This window comes from Brachyistius frenatus, unplaced genomic scaffold (genome assembly GCF_029030835.1).
Source record: "Brachyistius frenatus isolate BFR_SWC_R1_liver_20210118 unplaced genomic scaffold, ASM2903083v1 Contig_30, whole genome shotgun sequence".
Taxonomy (NCBI): Eukaryota; Metazoa; Chordata; class Actinopteri; family Embiotocidae; genus Brachyistius; species Brachyistius frenatus.
The window spans coordinates 778,202-797,732 of NW_027210629.1; the positions used below are offsets into that span (position 1 = coordinate 778,202).

At 38.5% G+C, this 19,531-nt stretch overlaps 1 protein-coding gene across 2 annotated transcripts in view; it reads left to right on the plus strand.

Moving 5' to 3' along the window:
• unc5ca (unc-5 netrin receptor Ca) overlaps positions 1–19,531 on the plus strand; it is a 191,714-nt gene that overhangs the window by 129,102 nt on the left and 43,081 nt on the right. The gene's annotated exons all lie outside the window — the stretch shown is intronic.

Genomic DNA, 19,531 nt, shown 5'->3' on the forward strand with positions numbered 1-19,531 from the left:
TGTTTGTGCACAAAAACAATTTATGTAATGCTGCTTCCCTGATAGATCCTTACCTTAATCCTTTTTGAGCTAGCATAGTAAGCCCCAAGGCTCATCTCCCATCACATTTTACCTTTATCCTCAACCTCTGTCAGAAATCATCACCGTAATCCACAGATTAGTCAGCAATCTCTTTTTATTCCAACTACCTTGGTGAATTATTGAAATGGTGTTCAGATTATTAAAAAGCTGTTGCGATGGTCTATCAGTGCAGAGTAATTTACAAATGGGGTAGATGAGGGAGAGCCGCTTCTGTCTTGTTTTAGTGGTGAATGTTTTGTGTCTGGGTACTGGCAATATAGAGAGGGATTATGATCATCATCTAATGATGTGTGTACACTGACACATGAATGGCCTCACAGATACGTGCAAGCACACATAGTGCACTTTATGTGAGATCCCTTCACTAAGTGTATGCCATTGCAAGTCTATTATAACCATTTTGCTCTTTCAAAAAGAGCATATACACACACACACACACACACACACAATAACAAAATGCTGTATATATACATCCAGTGTAAGCTGTGATTTTAGTAGCCTTGGGAAGCTGCTCATCCAGTGATAAGCCATGTCAGTAAATTCAGGCATTAGTCAGATCCCACTCCAAAGCCAGCAGACTGTACAAAACCGCTTCGGGAAATGTGCCTCTTCCATTGCTAAAACCTCAGCATCAGCTATCAGACTTCCTCACTATTTCATTCTGTTGACTACTTTCTCTCTCTCTCTCTCTCTCTCTCTCTCTCTCTCTCTCTCTCTCTCTCTCTCTCTCTCTCTCTCTCTCTCTCTCTATCTTTATACAGTCATGCAATTTGTGTATTTGCTTGTTTTCTTGGTTCAGGACCATTTGGTTCCAATCACTGGGTCTGTCTAGTCTGGGAGACTCAATATATATTTTGTTTGCAAAATACAGTATGTTGTAAACATATTCTTTTTTTTTAAAACTTTTCCTTTAGATTTTCTTCCTTTCCCCATGTATTGCTGATATTTAGAGTACATGCCCTGTCTTCAGATTACAGCTGGAACGTTTCTACGAAAACAATAAAGCAAGATGTTTATCTTGGCTTTCTCACACAAGGGGAAGCGATTTGCTATTTCCGCTCTCACAGTGACTGTAACTACAAGCACTTAAAGTACATTCAACCATCTAGGCCATTTAAGGAAACTATCAATCAAACTCCAAAGAGAGAAGCTTCTCATTACCTACAGTCACTCTGTATTTTGTTTCTTAACTGACAACTCAACCTGCATTATTTTCCTCCCTCCTCAGAAAGGACAGGAAATATGCAGACCAGCGATCATATGTAGTTTTAGTTCTCTGTGGTCTGAGGTTTGAGTCTTTTTGAAACTGGGACTTTGTTCTTTTGTGTGTAGGGTATGTAGAGGGCTGAGTGGGTGCTTGACTCAGAAGTATGAGGGTTGGAGATAATGAAGGCGTTTGGGTTGATCCCCCACCCCCCCCGCCCAAATTAACAGATACCTTCTCTCTCTCCCCTTTCATTACCTGTTCAAAAGCTTTGGCAAAGACTCAGAGGATAGTCCGCCTTTGCAATTACCTCTTTTTAATGTCTTTCTGTCGGTGACGTGGCAAAAATATTGAATGTGCTGGTGTTGAAATGCTGACCCATATCCTCTTTTTTTCTACCATTTTGTCTTCATTTTCTGTCCTCAAGAAACCTTGCAGTTTCCCATCTCAGCTTTTTGCTGTTTATGTCTATCCCTTTTGGTATTCTGCCTCAATTTTGTGTGTCTGTCTATAATTTTCTCACAATTTCTTGTCAAGTCTTCTCTCTTTGTCTTTTGGACATTTTTTTCACTGTCACTATCACAGTCTCTCAGTCTTCTTCATGCCCCCTGTCTTTCTTGACATACTTTGAGACAAAGCTGTGGATTGATGGTGACATTAGAGTGTAGAGTGTACTGCATTGTCAGACAGCTACCCGTGCTGCCCTCGGCAATCCTGACAGTGTTGTCATGGATGAATGAATACACTGTTTTGACACAGAGTGCAACGGTGTCAAATAACAAAACTCTGTTCCGTTCTGTCAAGTTTTATACGTTGTTAAACCTTGTAAGTCTTGTAGGACCACAAACTTTCAGATTTATGAATCTGTCACATTTATAAAAGGTTTCTGTGTATTTCTAAATATATCATAATACCCAAAACATTAAATAATAATTCAGCACCTACAAATAATTCTCAGTCATACTGCCAACAAAAATTGTGGATAATGTTATATACTTTAATACTAGAGCAATTGGAACAGTAAATTCCTCATTTGAGACCAAGACTGAAAAAGTTTAATAAGACAGGGCTTTGAATAATTGCTACCAATTAATTGCTTTTTACTTGCATCACTATTCCGTTAAGTAGGCTTCAGTGAGTTACTAAAGGAGGTCATTGTCAGTCCAATTCATATTTTTTCAATAAATTTGACTGTGTTAATATCAGAACATTATCAGATGATGACCATGTAATCTTTATGGAGTAGATAATATGTTTGTAATGATATGTGATCCTCTACTGTCTGATTACTTCTGTAATTCAGTCCCCCTTTAATTCTATTTAACATGTGATTGGTGGTGTGAAATCAGATATAACTACATTTTTGCTGAGCTGTATTAACCACAATACTGCTTACACCCTGGAATTGAAACATTAGCTTATCAAACACTCTGCCAAGAAGCTCTCTGCACGATTGATGCTTTGCTGGTTTCACAAGTATAATTCTTTCAAAGGTAGATGGCTATGGGCTACTTAAGTGTGACCTGGCAGAGACTGAGGAACAGCACTTAGGGAACAGATGCTCCTAATTCTTTAGGAAACCATAAACAGAGGAAATGCTGGTCATGATGGCATATGCTGTTTTATTGTCAGTAAAATCACTGCTGCTTTTTTATGCACAGCTTTGCAAAATTGTATTTTCAAATATGTGTTATTGACTGATGCAGGCTAATTACTCTGCTGAAAAGGGTATTTTTGATGACTGAACACATTCATTTTCATGTGGTAAAAAAAACACTCTACAATACACTCTACACTTGTACACTTGTTTAGTTTATTCTTATAATAACCATGAAAAGTATAGTTGTGGTCAGGTACCATTCTAAATTGGTTGCTTGGTAATGGTTGTGAAAAAAATATTGCCATGGTTAAAAGCCATTCATTGTCGGGAACTGAGAATATAAATGACTTCAGATCTCTGAATTATAGCCTATTTATCACAACTGTTGCATTTTGTACTGCAACATTCCCCAGTCTGAATATAATTGAAAAGGGCCATTGTATTCAACATACCATAGGTATGCCTACTTTGTTGTTTGTTTACAATGTCTATACATTACACATCCTTCAACAAAATGCAACACGAACAAACGTGGAGGTCTCTAATAGTTCAGCTGACCAGGCCAATAAAGCAAAGCTGATTTTGTTATTGGGTGGTTGTAATAACACTGGAGAGCTGGAGAGGCAATTAAATAGGATTAGCATGCCCCCAATCAGCTCAGAGCCTCTTCATGCTTTAATGATTATGGAGTGTCATCAGCACTCCTACTCTGTACAGTGAATCAGCTTTGAACTGTACACATGCATGCACGTGCGCACACAGGATGTTATTAAAGTAATGACAGGGTAACCTTCCTAACACAAATATATAATGTACATGCATGCATCCACATACATTTTATTTATTTTTTCATATCCCCAAAAAATAGGGAAAACTTTGAATGTTTAAACTTAAATGCAATCTTTTATTCTCAAGGAACAATAATTAACTAATCATATATTTTCAGTTTGTTAAAATTCAGACCTTGTTTTATATATATATATGTATGTATTTACCTTACCTTATCTTTTAACATGCCACTTTTTACAATTACAGCACAAAAACAACTCAACAAGGCTAAGACCCTGGAGTAGAGAAGGGTACAGTATGTATTTGCTGATTACCCTGAATGAAGTACTTTTGAGGTCCTACTTCTTTGTCCTACTGAGAACTGACTGAGAAATGAAAAACAGGAACTAAATTATAAATTAACTTGACCATAGAAAGAAAACAGACACTCCTTTTTAGAAACCCCAAATGTTCAGCTCTAATTAAATACATGTAATTGCTTTAGACACACCTAATTGCATAATCCCAGGATATCTAAATTGTTTATTGTAATTATACACAATAAGTATCTGCATGAAAAATCTAAAAATGAAGCAAAATTAGGTCAGGTTAATGAAGGTGATGGCACAACTTGCAAGAAAAGCATTAATTCAGATGTGTACACAGAAACACTTAAATGCTCTTGAGCAATGTCCTGTGGTATGTTTGGCACACTCTCATTTCACCCCCACTATTTCTGTGTCTCCCCCTCTCTGTTGTTACCATTAGTGATGTTAAACCACTTAATAAACTGGAAGGTTCTGCAGGAAAGGCAAAATGCATCACTGTCCAGAGAAAAAAAGAAAGCAACAGAGACACTGATACAGAGAACTTCAACACTTTTACCGGACTGACCCATAACCATGCACGGGGCTATTCTATAATTTAACAACCTGTCAATCATTTCAACAGTGGCTCACAGCTACCAAGAATGTCAGTTTGGCAGCACACTTCCTTTAAAGACTCAAGAAAACTCCACAAAATTTCACAAATACACTACTTTACTGCTTAAGAATCAACTGTTATTATTTTCATTTGTAGTAGAAAATGTAGGATATAAGTCAGCTTCTTTTGTGAATGCGGTGATCCACATCTGTCTTTAAATAATGGCTGGGAATATTAATTTCAATCCATTAATCTTTGACGAAATACCAAAGGCAGCTTAAATAAATAAATGGACCAGTCCACCTTTTGACAGTGGTTAAACAGTCCATTTTGTGCTTGCATATTCTGACAGCCTGAATTGGTGTCACTATAGTTCATTAAGTATGAAGATATGTTTTGTTTTTTTCTGTATGCTGTGGAAATACCTCCAGAACAAATATTTCCTTGTGACATTCTTCGCTTGCAGATTAGACAGGAACATAAAGTACACCATGCTTTATTAGAACAGAGGAGAGAGCATGTTTAATCTTTTAATTTCCTAACTTTCAGTTCCTCTATCACAAGCTGAAAGTGTTTCCCTTTTGAACTTTTCCCCACTGATATTTGAGGTGTTGATTCTGATTCCAGCTGTTACTGGGTCAGCATCTGTTTGGGGAGATGTTCCCTCGACGTGTCTGTGCTGCTGAGTGGATTTGGATGTTTTTCGTCTTGTCTCTTCCTCTAATGATTTGAGCCCAGGGTCTCATTTAAACTTTCCATCCCCTAACAGTCTCACCCCAAACTGTCATCTCGGTATTTTTTCCCCTCCCTTCAGCTACTGTTGCTGCTATCTCAGTCCCCATGCATTTTCCTTTCCTTAGTGCTCTGAGTGGTTTTCTCTTAACTCATTTTGTTCATTCATCTATTCATTTTTTTCTGTTGGTTTTAATTTCCTGTATTCCTTTACTTTTCATTAATTTGTGGCTTGTATTTTTTCCAATAATTAGTTGTTGACAAATTACTTTGGTCTTTTATTGCACAATTCTAGGCCAGTGAAGATATTCCATTGCAAGCGGTGTCAGCTTGGACGTATTAAAGTAGCACATGCTGTGAAAAAGTCTAATTTTATGTTAGGCGGTCATAACAGTCCCACCGCAAATCGCTTTTCTCCCAGAGCTCAAGCTTCAGACTCATCTGCCTTCCCATGATTACCTTGTCTACTCCCAAGCTTCCCAGTTAATAGTAATATGCATCATAAGGGTATATTTTCAGTGATCTGTAGTGGATGTTTTTTTTTAAATCCCAAATCTTACCTGCTCGTTATCCTTTTCTGCGGTTGCATTAATTGTTATTTTTCAATTTTGTGTATGGATGCATATCTTTGTCTCCCTGGCAGACTTAAAAAACTGCTCTGTTTTAAATAATAATTTGTGTCGGATATGTTTTTTTTTTTTCCAATAAAGATTTAATTACATGGTCAGAAGTTTTTAAAATGAAATAGAATCATCCAGTATATGTGAATATGCTAATGTTTTCTAACAACTGTATGGAAGAGGTTTTCTCTCAAAGACCTCGCAGTGTTTGTGTCATGCAGGCTTCCCATTTGTACCCCAACCCCCTGTAAGTGGCCTATCGGACCAGGATCATGTTCATGTTTTTGAACTTTTACTTCCGAGTCACTGGCCTCTGCATTCCTCACTTTTTGCACATCTTTTTCCCATTTATTCACCAACCACCTGCACCATGTCTCAAAGGTGCAACCCATCTATCAATCTTCCACAGTGGTAGTCCATCTATGCACTACATGGTTCTGCTTCTCAGAGAGATGAATTGGGAAGTCTAGCAGTAGCAAGAATTACTGGTGGATTTTACACACTCACACATGTATTATAAACAAGGATTCTGAGGTAAATTATTACCCTCACCAACTTTCTTCTGTCTTTTGCTAATTCCTCCCCCCTGCATTCCTCACATGACTTTTACTTTCCCCAAGTGTTTGGCCTAATAGATTACCCTAGTATATCTTCCACAACTAGTCTGTCCCATTCCCTTTTCTCTCTCCATTCAGCACCTCGGTCTCGCTGCTCCCCCTCATCTTTCTTTCCCTAATTGTTGACATAGTATGGAAATTCAAAATCGCTCCATCTCTCCCTCAGTCTCTCTTACCTCTTCATTACCTTTTTATTTGTCCTTTTCATTCCATTGCACCCTTTCTTTCTCCCTCTCCATTGGCTGCCTCTCTCCCAATTCCTCTCTTACTTCCTTTCCCTTTTTGTTGACATTGTCGGCTTAGCTTTAATGGATCACCCACAGGTATCTGCTCCTTGCCTGCACCCCCTGTTTCCTCGTCCTCCTCCACCATAATCACTGCCTCCCTAACTCTCTATCTTCCCCTCCTTCACCGTTGCCGTGGAAATACCTTTTCTTTATCCGATCCTCTCTTGAGATTGTTCCCCATCCATCTTTCCCTCTCTCTGTCTCTCTCCACTCTTGAATGTTGACATGAGAGGGTGAGTATAATAGATCACTGTGAAGCATCTGCACCTGTGTTAAATCTCAGAGGTAACACAGTGAGTGCATGTGTGTGTGCGTTTGTGCACGTGTGCACTCTAGAGAAGCCGATGCAAGCTTTCTGTTGAGCACATCTGTGACCTCCTTTAGTGCTGAGCAACTTCCTTTTTTGCCTCTCCTTTACTGTCTCTTCTCTCCTTCATTTCACCTGCTACTTGTTACCCCCTTTCATCCTCTTCTTTCTTAATTCATATTTATATTTATAAGGTTGCATTGCTGACACTGAGCTGCTGTATTTTAGTTTTCAGGGATGTACTGTAGCAACAAGGTATACTGGTTCTTAAAAAGCACGTGGTGGATGTTGCAAAATAAATGCTGTATTGTGAAATATTTCAAAAACATAATATTAAGAGTCGCATTCACAACCCGAGACCACAGCTGAATAATGTTATACTCATGTATCATATGTGCGTCATGCATCATTCAGTGAAAGTGTACCAAGGTGCAGTGGAGTAGTAGGTTATAAATAGGCCTCTGTAGGCCTGTCCCAGTCCAACGATGTCCTCCTGTGTCCTAATTCTGTCTGCGTGGGACATCTTGGAGACCGCTCTGCTATTCCTCACACTCGTACACGCTGCACATTGGGAATTTGTTCTCGTGTATATGGACTTCCTCCACGATGCCCAACTGCATTTTAATTCCTAGTGGTAAAACTCTTTTAAGAAGTCCTACTTCTAATTCTCTAATCCTGTCCACTTATTTATTTTTTTCTGTCTTTCACAGTTTACCAGAACATATACAGTATACACTGATTTCATGATATGCTACAGAAGGTACTCTTTTTACTTTAAAATAAGCACACAAAGTCACAGTTCTGTGCAAAAGAGTTTAACGGCCACAGTGTGCATATTTTTCTGAACTGACAAACACATTACCTGTCAAAATAATTTACCACAATAGTTTATCAGGTAAGGGGTAAATTGTCTCATAAGTCCTGTATTGTATATGTCTTATGCTTACAATTTAGGAGCGAAACTACAGACATAATGTTTTCTTAATCGGCTTTTAAACAAATAAATGCAGTAAAACCTCATAAAACGGAAACAAACGACTTTGAACTGCTTTTTATCAAAGGTGTCTTCAAGAACACCAGTGTGGGATGATTGTTGATGGCGACCCAGTTATGTCAGTGTGGTTAATTAGGTCTTTATGTCACTCGCCTGAATCTAGTTAATTAAGCTGTCAGAGCCTCTGAAATCCCCTGTCGGCGCGCGCACACACACACACACACACACACACACACACACACACACACACACACACACACACACACACACACACACACACACACACACACACATATATATATATAGGCACTGACACACACACACACACACACACACACACACATGAACACTTTCCCCCCTTACATCCCATATATATATGCATACACATGCATCGTGACCTCATGTTAACCTGCACAATCTGCCCAGTCTGGCCAGTTCTGGCATGTATTGTTTTGCAGTGGGGCTGGTGGCTCCAGTAAATTCCCCACAGAAACAGTGGGCAGCAGGATTGTCCTAATCACCTCCCAAGTGTAGTGAAAATACAGGCAGACACACCAGGACATATGGCCAATTAAGACAGTGCTGTGAAATGACACAGTTGTACTGTAGGTGACTGACTGAAAATCACACATCACACAATCAATGTAATTTAGTCGCAAGGTTATTATTAACAACTGTTCCTGGCTACTTAATGGACATCAACACTGCATTTTAAAGATGGCCTGGAAACTAATCAATATTTTGTGTCTGTATTTTGTGTCTTTTTTCTAGTCTCTGTCTCTTTACAGGTCTCCTTGTCTATTTAAGTATGTTTCCCACAGTATTGTTTGCCCCCTTATTATATTCATAAATCATGTTCAGTGACTATTGTTTGCACCCCAATTGCAACTGAAGACTGTTTGTCCATTCTTCTTCATGGTAGATGTTCCTTCTTAGTCTCTAAACATGAGATGAATTTCCTCTGACAGATGACATGCTGTATATGTCCTGTGGATTGTACCATGTGAAAAGGAATAGAAAAAAAGCACTGGGTAGTATGAAAAAAGAGCAGATGGATTTATGAGAAAAGTGCAGATGGAGAAAGAGCATGTAGAAGAGATGGGAAAGATATGTAGCCCTTGAAGTTGAGAGGACATTAAGTCCAGAGGTTTTGTTGGCAACAAAATGTTGCCATTTGTATTTGTTAGAAAGCAACCGATTGCCAGGCAGTATAGTGATGCCAAAGAAGTGACATCAACAAGAGACGAGTCATGGCAGTGCAGACGAAGAAGGAACACAAACTCACAAACTCTCACACACACACACACACACACACACACACACACACACACACACACACACACACACACACACACACACACACACACACACACACACACACACACACACACACACACACACACACACACACACACACACTGAGCTCTCTCCAAGTCTTATTTGGTTCAACTTCTATTTCCAAATCAGTGCTTACCTCTGTTGCACTTGCAAATTACAGTACTTAACTGGTAATGTTAGAAAACTTACAAACATAACAGGCAGATTGTTTAATTCATTCTATAGAACAGGCTATTTTGTAAACACAGCAGGAAGAATAGATCTCTGGGTGTGGTGTGAGAGCTGTCAAATGAAATAAGAACGTAGAGTTAAAGTTTTAAGACAACATTGTCTTATACAATCCATGTATTTCTCTATATACATATTACATTTATTTTATCATTGGGGGATGGTTTGTTTGGATTTAACTTGTGTACTTAGGCTGTATAGTAGTGGTCTAAAGTACCATATCAGAAAATCCCCAGGATTAGCATAAACACTCATTATTCCTGTGGTTCTGTTTACACTTGAGAACTGTTGATGGGTATTTCAGTCCATTACACAAATGACTGGGTTAAGAATTAAGATTATCCTGAACCACAGTAGTCTATGTTTTGAAATGATTCCTAGGGAGTCAGATGTTTTAGAGATGTTCAGAGGCTGAATGATGTGAAGCTTTGCCCCAAACAGCAGCTTTAACTATTGTCACACAGGTCCAAGTAGGCTGCCAATGTGTTCATGGTGTGCACACAAAATGAGGAATAAAAATAAACATTCTGGTGTATTGTGGCATTTACCTTTGATACCTTTATTTTTTTAGAATGGTTCCACTTTAAATGTGATATTTATTTTACACTGAGGAAAACATTTTTAGATAATGTATTTCATTTTTTATTTCCATGACTGTTACATATCTGTAATTGCTTGAGACAACAAAGTCCTTTTGTTCATCTTATCACAATGAGCTAATTGTTTTGTCTAATATCAACACACACACAGACACACTCTTCTCCATATTCAAGCATGGTGTTGGATTAAATTTCTATTAGCTTTCCTCGATTGAGTTTGAAGATTGTTGATTAGCCAGTAATAGCCTTTGTTACTGCACTAATGAATAGCTTGATTACTATTCTACTTAGCTACACATCAGAATGTGTGTGTATGTGTGTGTGTGTGTGTGGGGGGGGGGGTACGGTAGGTGTGTGTGGCATCTGTTGGTATTATCCTCTGATAAACACACACAGACAGTTATAGCCAATTGTCTGGGTTTGTGTCAAGAAAGCTGATGGCAGCCTGAGAGAAAGATAGATGGTCTGCTCTGCCAACACACATCTCTCATTCTCTGCCTCTCTTCTATCCTTCGCTCCATCTGTATCTGTACCTCTCAATATGTTTCCTTCCACCTGCTCTCTCCTTGTCTTTCCTACTGTCTTTTGACTATTGTCTTTTTCTTAATTCTTCTATCCCCCCCTTTAGGTCTCCCTTTGACCCTCTCTCATGTGGACTATCTTTTTCTTTTTCTTGCTTGCCTTATTTATTGTCCTCCCTTTTTCCTTTCTTGTATATTTTACTGACTGGGCTCTTGAGGACTGGGTTGGCATGTTGCAATGTGTGTGTGTGGCTTTGTTAATACGTCTGCGTGAGCATACGGGCATGTGTGAGTATTTGATAATGGAAGCAAGCATAGCAATTACCACAGTTGCTCTATAGATGCCAGTCAGAGCAAATAATAATGAGTGTGGCACATCTGGCTGTGATGTGTCCGTGTGTGTGTGTGTGTGTGTGTGTGTGTGTGTGTGTGTGTGTGTGTGTGTGTGTGTGTGTGTGTGTGTGTGTGTGTGTGTGTGTGTGTGTGTGTGTGTGTGTGTGTGTGTGTGTGTGTGCACGCGCACACCCATAGCAGGTTGACATGGAAAAAAAGAAAGCTGGACTTCTCCAAACTTATTCTATAGAGAGGTCTAGTAGGTAACCATAGTTTCATAGCTTGCAAAGGAAATACTTTCAAATGTCAACAAGGCTTCGCACAGACTTGTGCATCAAGGAAGTTGATTGGTTGATTCAAATTTGGTCATGGGGCAGTTTTAAATTGAAGAAGAAAAAAAAGTAAATGTCATTCAAGTTCTTTATGAAGGAAGCAGGTGCACAAACATCTCTGAGTGACTGCTGTGCACGTCTGCACATTGGTTAGTGTTTGCAAAATTCAGCCTCAATAAAGGCATGAATCAAGGCCGTACACCAACAAGAGCAAAGTTTCAACAGCATTGCCCTTTGTTGGGGCTTTCACAAAGTAGAATCCAAAATGAAAGGAGCTGAAGACAAAAGTGAAAATAATTTTTTTTTAAATGTACCTAAAATATCAATGCAGTATATACTTGTAGCAAATAAAACATAACATGTTTTTGATTATGTTTAGGTACTCTCAGTAATTAGTTAAGATTTGGGAAAGATTGCAGTCTTGGTTTGGCTAATACTGACTGAAGTTTAATATCATGTAAATACAACCAAAATCCATTCAAGTACCTTTGCTGACTAAAGCAGTTTTGTTCTTTCTTAAAATCTATTTTAAAAACAATAAAGCTATATTAGGGTGGATCAAAGCTCCAGAGCATTCTCCTATTGTGCGCAAATGGAGCGCAGCACTGTGATGCGCGAAGAGCAGGGGGAAGCAATAACCGTGATGAGTAAGTATTTGAAGTCACATCACTTGATCAAGATCAGAACATGAGCTACATGCATGTCCGTGACTACTGATATGCAACAATTTGTGATTTCATCACGGACATGAGCAGAGGGCACACGTCACATTTTGTGTCAAACTCAGTAAATTGGCAAAGGAGACCCATGAAATGCTTTGCAAAATCTATGGCAATGAAGCAGTAAGCCTGGAGAGCTGTTTTGAGTGACATTTGCTTTTAAGAGGGGCAGAACATCACTGTCCAAGACAAAAGATAGCTCATCAGGTCAGGAGCACAACCAGGTGAGTTTTCTTTGACATTCTCAGGGTTGTGCACCATGAATTTGTCCCTCCGGGTCAGACTGTCAACACCAAGTTGTTCTGTGATGTTCGGAGGCAACTGAGGGGAAAAAAAAGTTGGTGTAGAAAATCTGACCTGTGGCGAGATAGCGCTTTGGTTCCCCAACATGACAAGGCAGCCATTCACGGTGCGCTCAAAACTGAGAAGTTTGTATCCCACAACAACATAATTGTAGCTCCTAACCTTCCCAAGAGAAGTTTCTTTCTGTTTCCCAAAAATGTCTGTGGTCACAGAAACACATGTAACTCAGGTACCGATGTTGATCGAGAGACTGATTTTGGAGTATTTACTCACGAAGGGTATAGCTTTCCCCTGCTCCGTGCACATCACAGTGCTACACTTCACACACAACAGGAGCGGTCTAGGAGTATTTTCATATCTCTTATATTAAGATAATCTTGAGAAGATATGTTGGCATAGGTAAACATTCAGTTAAGAAGGAGAAAGCTTCACACCAACTGAAATGCAGAATTTTTAATACACTTTTTTTTTTTTTTAATAAAACAGCATTTTGGCACATCTTGTCATTTTTTTTTTTAACTAATTCTCAGGATGATTCAAACACTAATGTGCCAAATTGAATCATGCAGCTACAAATAAAACTATTGGGTGGATGTGCACCCTCTTTAAAAACCTGTGGTCAAAGAAAACTGCTTTATCTTTCCTTCCTTCTTGTCTTGGCTGTACCTTCACTGCCTCTTCCCTCTGATGTCCAACACCCCAGCATCAGATTGCAATGAAATAAAGTGACAAAGCTTGCTGGATCAAGTGGTGAGGGGAATGGGATTATTAAAACATGGAAACACGAGGCACACTCAGTCCCCACCCACACATAGGTAGAGTAATCACTGTGAGAGCTCTTTAACCCACTCATCTAAAGTCTTATAGGGATCCAGATAATATAGCTAATCAAGGGGATAATCCTCAGTGACTAACATACATATTAACACTTCAGTGACTCACACACACGCACACATCCGGTATAAATTGATTTCCCTGATTTGATTGCGGAATCAGATTTTATTGTCCATTTTGTGTTTCGCCCCCCTCTTATTGTGTATGTGTGTGTGTGTTTTGGTGCCTGCTGCTACTTTAAATAAATAATGTTGTGATTCAGTTTCAGATTTCACCCAAAGACTCTGTATCTCTGAGCTGTTATCAATTCCCATATGAGACTCTTTGTAGTGGCTCTACAAAGCATGTCATATTTTAGCATTTGTCATAGATATTCTCTGCTTTGTTATCTTACTTCTTGCTCTGTGGTCTGCCATTTGTTTTGCTTTTGCAAGATTTATACTGTTTCTCTTTGTAACACAGTGTGACTATGATGTTCCTCCTCTCAGTTGCAGATATGCGGCAAAGCTTTGCCTTTCAAAAAATATTCTGCCGCTCTCCAGTACAACAAACGGGAGTATATATCTCTATATCTTGGCCTACTTTTATCTTGCACAGCATGTGACCAAGCCTTTGTTCCACTGCCAAAGGAAGATGCATATCTCAATAGATTGTGCCATAAATTAAACTTTTCTGCTGCCTTGATTTGTCTTCAAGTAAGAAAATAGAAGGAAGTATATCCATATTTGAATGTATTACTCCACTACACAGCATATTTGCAATATCCATCACTACAAACAAGTGTATCATACAGAACTAAGGAAATACATTTGCTTTTATCTAGTATACAGCGGGCCAAAGTTTGAAATATACCTGTAGCCAAATAAATGTCAGTTAATGGGTCAAGCAGTAAGAAAATCATGAACAAAGTGATTGTGTAATTGATCACACAAAGCAGTTTTCCTTTTGAAAAAAGAGCCGTTTGATTTCTTTGTCTGAAGAAAAAAAGAATGGACTTTTCTTGAACCTTTTTTAAAATCCTGTTCCAGTTGAAACAGAGGGCACAGCTACATTGTGTGTTTGTGCATGTGCAAGTGTGTCGAAGAATGTGTGTGTGCATGCATTTGTGTATGTGCGTATGTGAGACCATACATTGCAAGCACTGGAAGTATCTCCACACTGGCATGTATAATGCCATTATTTAATATCTACACCATAGCAGTAAACCTATAATTAAAGGTGAGATTGTATTTCCTGTGTATCAGTGTGTGTTCACGTGTATTTATGTGTGTGTGTGTGTGTGTGTGTGTGTGTGTGTGTGTGTGTGTGTGTGTGTGTGTGTGTGTGTGTGTGTGTGTGTGTGTGTGTGTGTGTGTGTGTGTGTGTGTGTGTGTGTGTGTGTAGTGGGGTGTGTGTAAAGGGAGAGGGACAGGTGATGTGTGGGTGAGAGTTAAAATAACAAATACACATTCTCCCTTGGGCTTGCCTTGATCCAATCAGCCACCCTCTGCCATTCACACACACACGCACGCACGCATGCGCACACACACACACACACACGCACACGCACGCACACGCACGCATGCACGCACGCTCACTCTTACACCAGCTGTGGCTAATGATGCGGTGGCAGTAGAAGTATAGCCACCACATGTGGTCTCTTTGTCTGAAGCCAACGGAGCACACATCAGTCTCACATGCTTCAACCTTCAGGCATCATCAAAGACTGCGGCTATTTCCAGTGCATCATCACACAAGAACTCACTACCAGTATTAATAGGCTGCTTGAAAGGCGCATGTTATATGTTTCTGGGAAATCATCTAATCTAATTTTGGCATTTTGTGAAACAGTCATCAAACTTGCTGCACAACCTAGACCAACTGCTTGTTTGAAAAACTGATTGCATATATAAATATGAATACGTTATAATTAAATAACTGGAATTAGTTATATGTTTCTTTCCTTTTTGTGAGCACTTTTAATTCATTGTCTGAATAACATTACCATCCTTTGTCAGTATTGTCAATCTGACAAAAATTTCACAGATGGGATGTGTCATTAGATGAAACGACCTTTGTTTTATTTATTTTTTTGGCTTATAGCACATATTTTCTTTTTATATGCTCAGGCATCCACAAGTATTTGTGAATGTGTTACTTGTTTTGGCAACGTAGTATAAATTATCAGAGTAAGCAAGCCACAAAGCAGAAGGTTGCACAGGTTAATTGGAATTGGAGTTCAAATTACTAAAAGAAGATAGACATGTTTGCCTTCATTGGTTTTGCTGACTGAAAGAAGTTTATTAACAACATTTGGAGAAAGGAGGGAACTAAGAAGAAATATAAATGAGCACATGGCGAAAGAAAAGTTTAGATTATAATAAAATAATGAATGGACAAAAGGGTGGATTAGTGGATGAAGAGTGTTGATATACATATTCCTAGGAGTCTCTGATATTAAATGATCCTTGCATGTTGATCTTTGTGTTAAGTCAGAATATCAGACACAGTATGCATTTATTGTATATTTGTCACAACTTGTATTTCTTGTTTCTCATTAAATTCACCTCTATCCCTGCTTCCATATTTGTTGGCCTTTGCTGTTTGGTCAGCATTAACGGTCATGATTATGTGAAACATTTAATGTGGCTGACAATTGTTTAAATGTCATGAATACTTTAGCAACTACAAGACAAGCAAAAAGAAAAACCCGTGTTTTTCCTGTCATGCTTCACAATTTGAAATATGCTGTTGCAAAACACTGTGTTCTCATTTCATCAGGGCTGTCAAGAGTTCAACAATATATCTTAATGACTGTTCATTGTGCTAATTCGAAAAGAAGCAAAAACAATTATTTGGTTCCTGACCTTGTACTGTGAATTGCAGCTACATTTATGCAGAATGTGTTGGTGTCCCATAGCACGTGTGACTGCAGATCTAATTTAATATTTCCAGTTTTATGGATTGATGTGACGATGTCGCGGTGTTGAAATGAATCATCTAAATATTTAGGTCTGTGTTTGTGCATGTTTACATAGTCTGTGTGATTACTGAGAGGGAAGCTGAGTTCCAAAGCATCAAAGTGTTCTTCTTTGTTCTTTTATCTTGCCCAGATGAAACACTAGAATTGGCACCTTTGTTTCTTTAATTTTTTTCTCAATTTCCGCTTTGGCCTTCCCTTCTGATCTTATTTTTCTCAATCTAGCCATCCTTTAAAACTCTCTCCGTCACACACACACAGACGCACGCATGCACACACACACACACACACACACACACACACACACACACACACACACACACACACACACGCACGCACGCACGCACGCACGCACGCACACACACACACACACACACACACACACACACAGACATGCATGTACACTTGCACGTGTGGTAGCGCTTCCATCACATCAAAGAACATTACAGTGACTTGAATTCATAATTTCTTACAGACATACCTTCACCATGAATACTACTTAGGCAAGTAACTGTGTTGCCCTAACCTTAACCTTATCCCAACCTTTTACCAAGTCTTATCTTAAAATGTACTTATTGACATCATCCCCAAAAGGAAGCCGAGTCCCCATAATGTGACTCTGGGAACAGATTTATGTCCTCACAACATGAGTAAAACAATTACACATGCACATGCTCACCCTGCTTCCATTCACACTTTGAAATGTTGACATGCAGATTTATATAAACTCTAAAACAAACTCATCTTCCACTTCATCAGTTCAGACGTCCAGTTTACTTAAGTGGTTTGATCATCTGAAAGTTACATTGAAGCTGTAAATAATGAGTATTATTATGAGCCTTTAAATAGGCTTGAGAGATTATTTTAGTATTACAATGAACAAGACACTTGATCATCAATAAGCCACTTCACAGATAGATGGTGTTGTACTTTCTGTGTTATGATGGAAAAAGCTTGAATCATTGGTCATCTTCCCTTCTTTCAAATCATTCTTTTCTGCAGCATAATGTGCTATCATATAAATCCTTCAGATAATTCAGGGGCATCACATTAACATTGACTTACTTTCTGCCATTGGCCACAGTGGTCTCTGAATTAACCACACATAATTTTTTTTAGGAAATATCAGATGTGGGAGAAAAATGTGGGTCTATTCCCTGGTAGAGGAAAAAAATAAATGAGACTATATTGTATTATAATCTATTTGCACAAATTGACTTAACCAGTTTGCATTAGAATACAGTCAGGCTACATTTATAGTCCCCTCAGGGCTCATGAAGCTTAATGTGACATTTCCTTTTTTTTTCAACTTGCTTTTACCCTCTAATACTCCATGTCGTCTGGTTTACCATCAACATACCGATTTTTTTTTTTATGCTGATGCTTTGATCATCAAGAGGCAAGTTCAGATCGGGGCTGAGACACTTTGTGATGACTATGCTTTGAAAATTCAGTGAAATCAACTATTTCATAGTAGTTTCATTGAACAATGTAAAAAAAAAAAATGAAAGGAAGCAAATTGCCTGTTATTATTTTGAAGGGTTTGGGGTCAACTTGATCTTTCCCATGTTATATGCAACTTTCCTCTCAATGCCTTTAAACCACTTCAGATCTCTTTTTGTAAGACTTTATTATGAAGAAGTCTGAAGAAAATAATCAGAAAGATATTAAACCAATTTTGGATGTCTGCGGACGTCCATACGTCTCCCTGACGTTGTGTGTTTACTGGTTTATTTTGTCTGTTTAAATCAGATTTTTAAGGAGACATAGTCTGATCAGTGACTTTAGACCACATGGATCAGGGTGCAACTAATAAAACATATTTTATTCTATTATTAATGGAGTGTATATTTCAGCAGAGGCCTTTTTCATTGTTCTTTGTGTACACAGCACATCTCGTTTAACTATCCCAAGCGTGAATAAATATAGATACAAATAGTCTGATTTTTTGTTTCACAACACAATATGTATTGCATTTGTTGTTTGCTGGGGAAAGAGCAACTATTCTATTCTATACACCTACCATATAAAGCTAAACCTGTTGCCTGATCATTTGCGCTGTATATACATGTTTTTGTTTGTTTGGCTTTGCTTTTTTTTCTCTGTATAACCTTTACTTTGTAATGGAAACTGAAAGGTCACACAGCATCTCACTTTAGATTGAGAATTCAGACCTACAGTGTGCCCCATGGCCAAAGACTACTGCAGAATCTCTAAAGATCAGAGAGAGAAGCAGGTGGAATAACTGAGAGAGAAGAATGACAGGCGAGCCTCAGCAGGCAGTAAACTGAAGAATAACACAGAATTTCCTCTTTTCTGCATCTGAGATTTCCATTTCCTAATGTGAAGGGAGGAGGAAATTAAACAACATGAATTAAACAACACTGCTCGGACATTTATGTGCCTCCCATAAAGCTTGGACAGGCTGAATTTATGAGGGTTTGGACCAGTAAATACAGCACTCAGGAAATGTGATTAGGCTCATAAATAGAATAGTTTCCCCCTGTCCTACCCTTCATCCAAAGTACCTTGCGAAAGCATATGTTTGGGGCATTTTCCTTTTCTATGCTGACACCCAAGGGTTCCATATATTGAAGGCTCCACTGTAAATTATTTCAACTGTGATTTCTGTCACTTGATGGATAAACAACTTCCTTAGTTTCCTCAGTTTAATCATGCTTGATTATCATTATTATATTTGTTACACCCAACACTATGAGCTACATTTATTTGCTTGTTAATTTGTAATCTCTAAGAGTTATACTGTGTATGAGAATAATTTTGACAAAAGTTCCTGGTTACTTACAGGATGAACTTTGAGAGATCACACGATTGTCTTGGCAGTTACTACAATACCTTCTATCCTTCATATACTTATTCACTTGGAATATTGAATGTGACATGTCCTCAAGGCATTTCTGTGTGGAACCATTAAAAAAAGATCACAACAGCATCCTAAGTCATTCTATCCCTCTGTCATCTAGAAAGGTTGAAAAACAAGATTATACCATCACCGAAACTTTTTTCTTTTATTTTTTTGTTCTTTTATTCTCACAGATGTATTGTTTCAGATTCATGTCAAAGCCATATAGTTTTTTTTATTTCCTTCAGCTTCCTTCTATCAGCCATTTCTATCATGGAGGCTCAGTTGTGAAAACAACATTATAACTTGATCTCATAATTTCCCCCAGCTGGCAATCAATATTATGATTATTTGGTTTAATTAGCTTT